We start from the raw sequence: 9,464 nt of genomic DNA on the forward strand, positions 1-9,464 counted from the left end.
AACCAACACAGGTGGCTTCGTTAGATACTCTTTAATCTCGTCAAACGCTCGATGTTGCTCTGCCCCCCAGCGAAACTCCTCATCAGATTTAATTTTCACCAATCCCATGAACGGCTCGATTCGCCCTGACAGATTGGAGATGAATCTTCTGACGAAGTTGATTTTGCCGATGAGACACTGGAGTTCCTTCTTTGTGGTAGGTGGCTTCATTGTTCGCACTGCCTCCTGACTTTTCAGGCCGATCTCGATTCCGCGTTCATGAACCAAGAAACCCAAGAATTGACCGGCCGTTACACCAAAAGCACACTTCTTTGGATTCATTCTTAGCCCGAATTTTCTAGTTCGGTCCAGGATGCGTCGCAAATCCTCCAAGTGTCCTTCTACTGAAACAGACTTGACTACCACGTCATCGATGTAAATTTCCACCAACTTGCCGATCAGATCATGAAAGATGTAATTCATGGCTCTTTGGTATGTTGCGCCGGCATTTTTCAGCCCAAATGTCATGACTACATATTCAAACAAACCCACCGAGCCTGGTACTCTGAATGCAGTCTTGTGTATATCTTCTGGAGCCATAAAAATTTGGTTGTAACCGGCATTGCCATCCATGAAACTTAAAACCTTATGACCAGCAGCTGCATTGATCAATGTCTCTGCTACCGGCATTGGATACTCATCCTTTGGAGTGGCTCTATTGAGATCCCGAAAATCTATGGCGACGCGCCATCGGCCGTCCTTTTTCTGTACAAGTACGATACTAGAAATCCACTCAGCATACCTGCATGGCCTGATGAACCCGGCGTTCAACATTTTCTTGATCTCTTTCTTGACTTCTTCTAAAATGTTGGCCTTCATCTGTCGTGCTCGCTGCTGGAACGGCCGAAATCCTTTCTTTAGAGGGTGCCGATGCTCAATGATGCTCCTGTCTAAACCGGGCATCTCTGTGTAATCCCAGGCAAAACAATCTAGGTATTCTTTCAACAAAGCTATCATCAGGCCCCTCAGATGCGGATCTAACTTTTTGCTGATAAATGTTGGTCGTGGCTTATCCCCAGGACCAATGTCAATCTCTTCTAGCTCATCAGCCGATGTAAATCTATATCCTAGCTTTCCGTCGCCTGCTAGATCGATGCTGAACACAAGAAAAACGTATGGTGAGGATAATTTTGGCCGATTGCTGGAATCGGCCCCCTTTTCGATTGCATTACCCAATGAAGGTTTACAACTTATTTGTGCTCTACTACGGGAGGGAGTCTCCCTACTATAACTACGTGACATGCTTGAGGTGAGATCATTGCTTTTTATTTTTTGGGGCCGATCGCAGGGATCGGCCTTGCCACGTACGTCCATTGACTTTGCTCTTGCTACTCTGTCAGGCCGGTGGATAAGACCAGCCTGACCCCGTTTTTTGTAGCTTCGATGCGCTCACAGCCGTCCAAACTGACTCCAGAGATCGGCTCTTGGTCTTCTACGTCCCAAATATTCATGCCAGCTATTGAGACCTCGATCGAGTCATCTGCATGAACGACCTCCACTTCATCTCCATCCCACTGTATCAGGCATTGGTGCATTGTGGATGGAATGCAGCAGTTGGCGTGAATCCAATCCCTCCCTAGCAGGACAGCGTAGGTGTTTTTGCTGTCGACGATGAAGAATGATGTAGGGATGGTTTTTCGGCCCACAGTTAGATCCACGTTCAGAATGCCTTGCGTTTCTGATGCTTGGCCATTGAAGTCACTTAGTGTGACGTTGGTCTTGATCAGATCTGCGTTAGAGCGTCCCAAACGCCGTAGCATGGAGTATGGCATTATATTGACCGCCGCTCCCGTGTCAACCAACATCTTGCTGACAGGCTGCCCGTTGATATAACCTCTTAGGTACAGGGCCTTCAAATGTTTGTAGCTCTTCTCTCGTGTCTTTTCAAAGATAACTGGCCGTGGGCCACAGTCAAACTGTGCTACCGGCACTTCTTCGGTTCTTGGAGCACAAAACTCTGACGGAAGTATGAACACCATATTCGTGCCAGCCGATGCCTTCGCATCGGTTTTTATTTGTTTGGGGCGTCATTCTTTCTTCTGTGGACGAGTCTCCGCCTCCAAAGTTTGCTGAATTTTCACGGCCAGATCGGGCCACGCTTTCCTCAATGTGTGCAGGTATTGCGCCTTGGCTTCCTCCAAGCTACGTAGCCGCTGAACCCTACGCTTTTGGGAGTGACTGAGTCCATCAGGGCACCACCTTGGCCGGTGGTATCTATCTTCTTCTTCATCTTCTGATTCCTCGAAATCTTCCTCTCGAGATGACTCAGCTCGTCTGTTCTGAGATGGGAGAGGCCCTAGACGTTTGAACACTGAAACCTCACCTGCGTCCTCCTTCTGCTGTCTACATTCCGGGCAGTTGTCGATTGTAGGCAATCGGCTCATTCCTGAATCCCAGCAGTGCTTAAAGAAAGGACAATCCCAGTGTCTGTCCATATCTTCCTGCTCCCTTGACTTCCCCTTAGCGCGGCGCTCATATCCGTCGTCGTCTCTATCATACCAACGATATTTTCCGTTGTCTACATCAGACCGACGATATCTTTCGTCATCTATGTCGTGCCGCCGGCGTCGGTCGTACTGACGCTCATATTTGTTAAGGAGATGCGCGGAGAGTGGTTGTTGATACCGCACGTTTCTCACTTGTTCCTCGGTGATGTACCGTCTATCATCATATCGGGGCCGGTCGCGAGGGCCGGCCTCCTCCTTTTCCTTGCCACGGGAGTGACCGATTTCTTCTTTATCCCTGCCATGGTGGTATACAGGCCCTGCCATGTTAACATCGAATGAGAAATCTAGCTGACGCCTAGCGGAATGATTGTATTCCACCATGTTGACGCCAGGAAACGGTTGCGTGTCCACTTTCATGGCAAACTGACCAAAGATCAAACGGCCTTGTTCTATCGTCGTTTGGATCTGCCGACGCAACTCTTTGCATTCATTGGTGATATGGGTGAACGAGTGATGCCACTTGCAGTACGGTCTCCCGTTCATTTCTTGCACCGTAGGGATTTTGTGGCCTTCGGGTAACTTCAGCTGTTTTTCCTTAAGCAACAAATCGAATATCTACTCAGCTTTGCTTACATCGAAGTCAAACCCTTTTGCAGGCCCTTGTTGTTTCACCCATTTGCAGGATACGGGATCTGCCCCCCGAGCCCATTCAGCCACGGCTATTTCCTGGTCTTCTGGAGAGTCCCCAACTTCTTCTGTCTCGACCAGGCCTATCGGGCGTTTGAACTTTTCTTGGTACAATTCTGGGTGGCGCTGCTCATACAATGTTAATTTCTGGGCCATTTGCGCCAGTGAATTGTACTCCACTTGGAAAGCCAGATCCTTGATCGGCGCCGCGAGGCCCAACGCTGCCAGATCGACTGCTTCTTTCTCAGTTAAACGAGCCGAATAACATCGGTTCTTGACAGTCCTGAAACGCTGAATGTATTCAGACACCGTTTCTCCCCGTTTCTGCCGCACCTGCGCCAGATCGGCAATGCCAGCCTCGGTAGCTTCTAAGTGATATTGAACATGAAACTGCTCTTCCAGTTGCTTCCACGTCCGGACTGAATCTGGTGGCAACGAGGTGTACCACCCAAAAGCTGGTCCTGTGAGAGATTGCGCAAAAAACCTTACACGTAATGGGTCTGATGCTGATATCATGCCCAACTGTGCCAAATATCGGCTCACATGCTCAATTGAGCTAGACCCTTCTGATCCATTGAACTTTGAGAACTCAAGGAGCCGATATTTTGGCGGCAGCGGAATCAAATCATACTCGTTGGGGTACGGCTTGGAATAGCCGACTGTTCTCCTCTTTGGCAGGATGCCGAACTGGTCTCTCAAGATTGTACAGATTTGTTCGACGGTATGAGCTGCAGGGGCTGAGCTTTCATGACTCATTCCAGTGGCATATTTAGCTAGCCACGCCTATTTATCGGCGTCCGCTCCAGGAATCCCTCCCGCTGCAATCTGGTTCGTGCGCGCCAAGTTATTGCAGTCCGGCACGTATGTGCACACGTATCCATGTGGGATTTCTTTAGGCGGCTCATGCAAGAATTGGTAATCGCCAGGATCGCCTCCAATCTTGTAGACGACGTATGCCGGTGAACCCGTTGGCTCTGGAGCTGCAAGCGCGAATGGCAGCTGCGGTCTGGTTTGGAACGGTATTTCTCCCTGGTGAGTCCCTAGTGCAGGCCCTGACGGAGAGTACTGATGCTTCATGATTTCCTGAACCATGCGAACCGCAATGTGCTCGAACGCGTTCACCAGGCTCTCGGAATGATGGTGTAGAGAATGAGCCAGCATGTAATTAACTTCCTGGCACAGAGCTCTGGTGCATTCCTCTGAAGGGATAGACAGATCTACTTCATCGAGAACGCCTTCGGGTGAGAACCCTTTCCACCTAATGCCATGTTTACGGGTCCTCTCGAAAGAGCCGATGAGATCAGCTTCAAAGACAGCTTTAATATCATCATATTTCTTCTTGTGCTCCTCAGGCAGCTCTTCGTACGTGATTGGTGTGTCCGCCATCTCAGCTGCAGATGTTGACGCAGTTGCTGTAGAATGTCCCACCGGGCGTGCCAGAATGTGTTGCCTGCCAAAACCCACCGGCGAGCAGCGACGAGCAACACGAAGAGTCGGGAGGCACCCAGAGCTGCTGGTGGGCCCTGGTCCCTCGGGCGACGGCCCGCAAAACTCCGGCACACGTCCTGGCTGTTGCGAGGGCGTGCCACCTGACCTATACCTGGTCAGGAAGGTGATGGATTGCTTCAATTAGTTTCCTGCATGGCAGACACGTAAACATTAAATCCGAGCCTCGATCGGCTCTCAGGTTACCCTATGAATCGGCTCAAGGAGCCGATTGACCCATGGTTCGTATTGGATCTACGATAACTGATACGTCTCCGACGTATCGATAATTTCTTATGTTCCATGCCACATTATTGATGTTATCTACATGTTTTATGCACACTTTATGTCATATTCGTGCATTTTCTGGAACTAACCTATTAACAAGATGCCGAAGTGCCAGTTGCTGTTTTCTGCCGTTTTTGGTTTCAGAAATCCTAGTAAGGAAATATTCTCGGAATCGGACGAAATCAACGCCAAAGAACTTAGAATCCCCGGAAGCATCCAGAACACACGAGAACCGCCAGAGAGGGGGCACAGGCCCACCAAACCCTAGGCCGGCGCGGCCAAGGGGGCCCGCGCCCCCCTATAGTGTCGGCACCCCTTCGACCTTCTGACGCCGCCTCTTCGCCTATATAAAGCCCCTGGACCTAAAACCTCGAGACGAAAAAAGCCACGGTACGAGAAACCATCCAGAGCCGCCGCCATCGCGAAGCCAAGATCTGGGGGACAGGAGTCTCTGTTCCGGCACGCCGCCGGGACGGGGAAGTGCCCCCGGAAGGCTCCTCCATCGACAACACCGCCATCTCCATCAACGCTGCTGTCTCCCATGAGGAGGGAGTAGTTCTCCATCGAGGCTCGGGGCTGTACCGGTAGCTATGTGGTTAATCTCTCCCCTATGTACTTCAATACAATAATCTCATGAGCTGCCTTACATGATTGAGATTCATATGATGATGCTTGTAATCTAGATGCCGTTATGCTAGTCAAGTGAGTTTTACTTATGTGATCTCCGGAGACTCCTTGTCCCACGTGTGTAAAGGTGACAGTGTGTGCACCGTGTGGGTCTCTTAGGCTATATTTCACAGAATACTTATTCACTGTTATGAATGGCATAGTGAAGTGCTTATTTATATCTCTTTATGATTGCAATGTGTTTTGTATCACAATATATCTGCATGCTACTCTAGTGATGTTATTAAAGTAGTTTATTCCTCCTGCACGGTGTAATGGTGACAGTGTGTGCATCCGTGTTAGTACTTGGCATAGGCTATGATTATGATCTCTTGTAGATTATGAAGTTAACTATTGCTATGATAGTATTGATGTGATCTATTCCTCCTACATAGTGTGAAGGTGACAGTGTGCATGCTATGTTAGTACTTGGTTTAGTCGTGTTGATCTTTCATGCACTCTAAGGTTATTTAAATATGAACATTGAATTGTGGAGCTTGTTAACTCCGGCATTGAGGGTTCGTGTAATCCTACGCAATGGTGTTCATCATCCAACAAAAGGGTGTAGAGTATGCATTTATCTATTCTGTTATGTGATCAATGTTGAGAGTGTCCACTAGTGAAAGTCTAATCCCTAGGCCTTGTTCCTAAATACTGCTATCGCTGCTTGTTTACTATTTTACTGCGTTACTACTGCTTGTTTACTGTCCTGGGCAAAGCACTTTTCTGGTGCCGTTGCTACTACTTATTTATACCACCTGTATTTCACTATCTCTTCGCCGAACTAGTGCACCTATTAGGTGTGTTGGGGACACAAGAGACTTCTTGCTTTGTGGTTGCAGGGTTGCATGAGAGGGATATCTTTGACCTCTTCCTCCCTGAGTTCGATAAACCTTTGGTGATCCACTTAAGGGAAAACTTGCTGCTGTTCTACAAACTTCTGCTCTTGGAGGCCCAACACTGTCTACAGGAAAAGGAGGGGGGCGTAGACATCAAGCTATTTTCTGGCGCCGTTGCCGGGGAGGAAAGGTAAAAGGCACTCATACTCCGGTTCTAGGTAACTGAGTACTTTTCTGGCGCCATTGTGTGAGTGTTCGAAGCTATTTCCTTTAGATCCTGCAATTGCATCTTTTTGTTTCTTGTTTACACTAGTTTGGCATAATGGACAACAATGAGCTTCTTATTCTATTTCCTGAGTTAAGACATGGATGGTTTGATCCGAAAATTAAAAAACCCATGGAACATATTAGCATGAATACTTTGAACACCATTGTTGCTAATGATATGGAAAATTCTAAGCTTGGGGAAGCTGGTTTTGATGAGCATGATCTTTTTAGTCCCCCAAGCATTGAGGAGGAAATTTTCTTTGATAATACTTTGCCTCCTATTTATGATGATTATAATGATAGTGGTCTTTTGGTGCCGCCTGTTATGGAGGATAAATTTGATTATGATTACAATATGCCTCCTATATTTGATGATAGCTACTTTGTTGAATTTGCTCCTACTACAATTAATAAGAATAACTATGCTTATGTTGGGAGTAGTAATAATTTTATGCATGAGACTCATGATAAGAATGCTTTATGTGATAGTTATATTGTTGAGTTTGCTCATGATGCTACTGAATATTATTATGAGAGAGGAAAATATGGTTGTAGAAATTTTCATGTTACTAAAACACCTCTCTATGTGCTAAATTTTTTAAAGCTACACTTGTTCTATCTTCCTATGCTTGTTACTTTGCTCTTCATGAACTTGTTTATTTACAAGATTCCTATGCATAGGAAGCATGTTAGACTTAAATATGTTTTGTATTTGCTTCTTGATGCTCTCTTTTGCTTCAAATACTATTTCCTGCGAGTGCATCATCAAAACTGCTGAGCCCATCTTAATGGCTATAAAGAAAGAACTTCTTGGGAGATAACCCATGTGTTTATTTTGCTACAGTACTTTATTTTATATTTGAGTCTTGGAAGTTGTTTACTACTGTAGCAACCTATCCTTATCTTAGTTTTGTGTTTTGTTGTGCCAAGTAAAGTCTTTGATAGCAAGGTTCATACTAGATTTGGATTACTGCGCAGAAACAGATTTCTTTGCTGTCACGAATCTGGGCAAAATTCTCTGTAGGTAACTCAGAAAATTATGCCAATTTACGTGAGTGATCCTCAGATATGTACGCAACTTTCATTCAATTTGAGCATTTTCATTTGAGCAAGTCTGGTGCCTCAATAAAATTCGTCAATACAAACTGTTCTGTTTTTGACAGATTCTGCCTTTTATTTCGCATTGCTAGTTTTGTTATGTTCGATGAATATTTTGATTCCATTGACTTTCAGTAGCTTTGTGCAATGTCCAGAAGTGTTAAGAATGATTATGTCACCTCTGAACATGTATATTTTGATTGTGCACTAACCCTCTAATGAGTTGTTCTAAGTTTGGTGTGGAGGAAGTTTTCAAGGATCAAGAGAGGGAGATGATACAACATGATCAAGGAGAATGAAAGCTCTAAGCTTGGGGATGCCCCGGTGGTTCACCCCTGCATATATCAAGAAGACTCAAGCGTCTAAGCTTGGGGATGCCCAATGCATCCCCTTCTTCATCGACAACATTATCAGGTTCCTCCCCTGAAACTATATTTTTATTCCATCACATCTCATGTATTTTGCTTGGAGCGTCGGTTTGTTTTTGTTTTTGTTTTGTTTGAATAAAATGGATCCTAGCATCCTTTGTGTGGGAGAGAGACATGCTCCGCTGTTGCATATGGACAAGTATGTCCTTAGTTTCTACTCATAGTATTCATGGCGAAGTTTCTTCTTCGTTAAATCGTTATATGGTTGGAATTGGAAAATGATACATGTAGTAATTGCTATAATGTCTTGGATAATGTGATACTTGGCAATTTTTGTGCTCATGTTTAAGCTCTTGCATCATATACTTTGCACTTATTAGTGAAGAAATACATAGAGCTGGTTAAAATTTGGTTTGCATGAGTGGTTTCTCTAGAGTCTAGATATTTTCTGGTGAGGTGTTTGAACAACAAGGAAGACGATGTATAGTCTTATAATGCTTGTAATATGTCTTTTATGTAAGTTTTTATGTACTAGTTCATGCTTGTGTTCGCTTCAAACAACCTTGCTAGCCTAAGCCTTGTATCGAGAGGGAATACTTCTCATGCATCCAAAACCTTTGAGCCAACCACTATGCCATCTGTGTCCACCATACCTACCTACTACATGGTATTTCTCCGCCATTCCAAAGTAAATTGCTTGGGTGCTACCTTTAAACAATTCAAAATTTATCACCTCTGATTTGTGTCAATGTTTTATAGCTCATGAGGAAGTATGTGGTGTTTATCTTTCAATCTTGTTGGGCAACTTTCACCAATGGACTAGTGGCTTCATCCGCTTATCCAATAATTTTGCAAAAAGAGCTGGCAATGGGATTCCCAGTCCCAAATTAATTAACCAAAATAGACACTCCTCCATGGTATGTGATTGTTGGACGGCACCCGAAGGATTCGGTTAGCCATGGCTTGTGTAAGCAAAGGTGGGGAGGAGTGTCATCATAATAAAACTAAAAATAAAAAGGCACTCCTTCATGGTATGAGATTGTTGGCAGGCACCCGAAGGATTCGGTTAGCCATGGTTTGTGAAAGAAAGGTTGGAAGGAGTGCCACACAAAAATAAAATAAAATGGGAGCCGCTCTTTGAAGGTTTGTCTGGCAAGGGGGTTAGAGTGCCCACTACCATTCGTTGACAACAACAAACACCTCTCAAAATTTTACTTTTATTGCTCTCTATATGTTTTCAAAATCAAAGCTCTAGCACAAATATAGCAATCGAAGCTTTC

The sequence above is a fragment of the Lolium perenne genome, chromosome 6, assembly GCF_019359855.2.
Source record: "Lolium perenne isolate Kyuss_39 chromosome 6, Kyuss_2.0, whole genome shotgun sequence".
In the NCBI taxonomy this organism is placed as follows: Eukaryota; Viridiplantae; Streptophyta; class Magnoliopsida; order Poales; family Poaceae; genus Lolium; species Lolium perenne.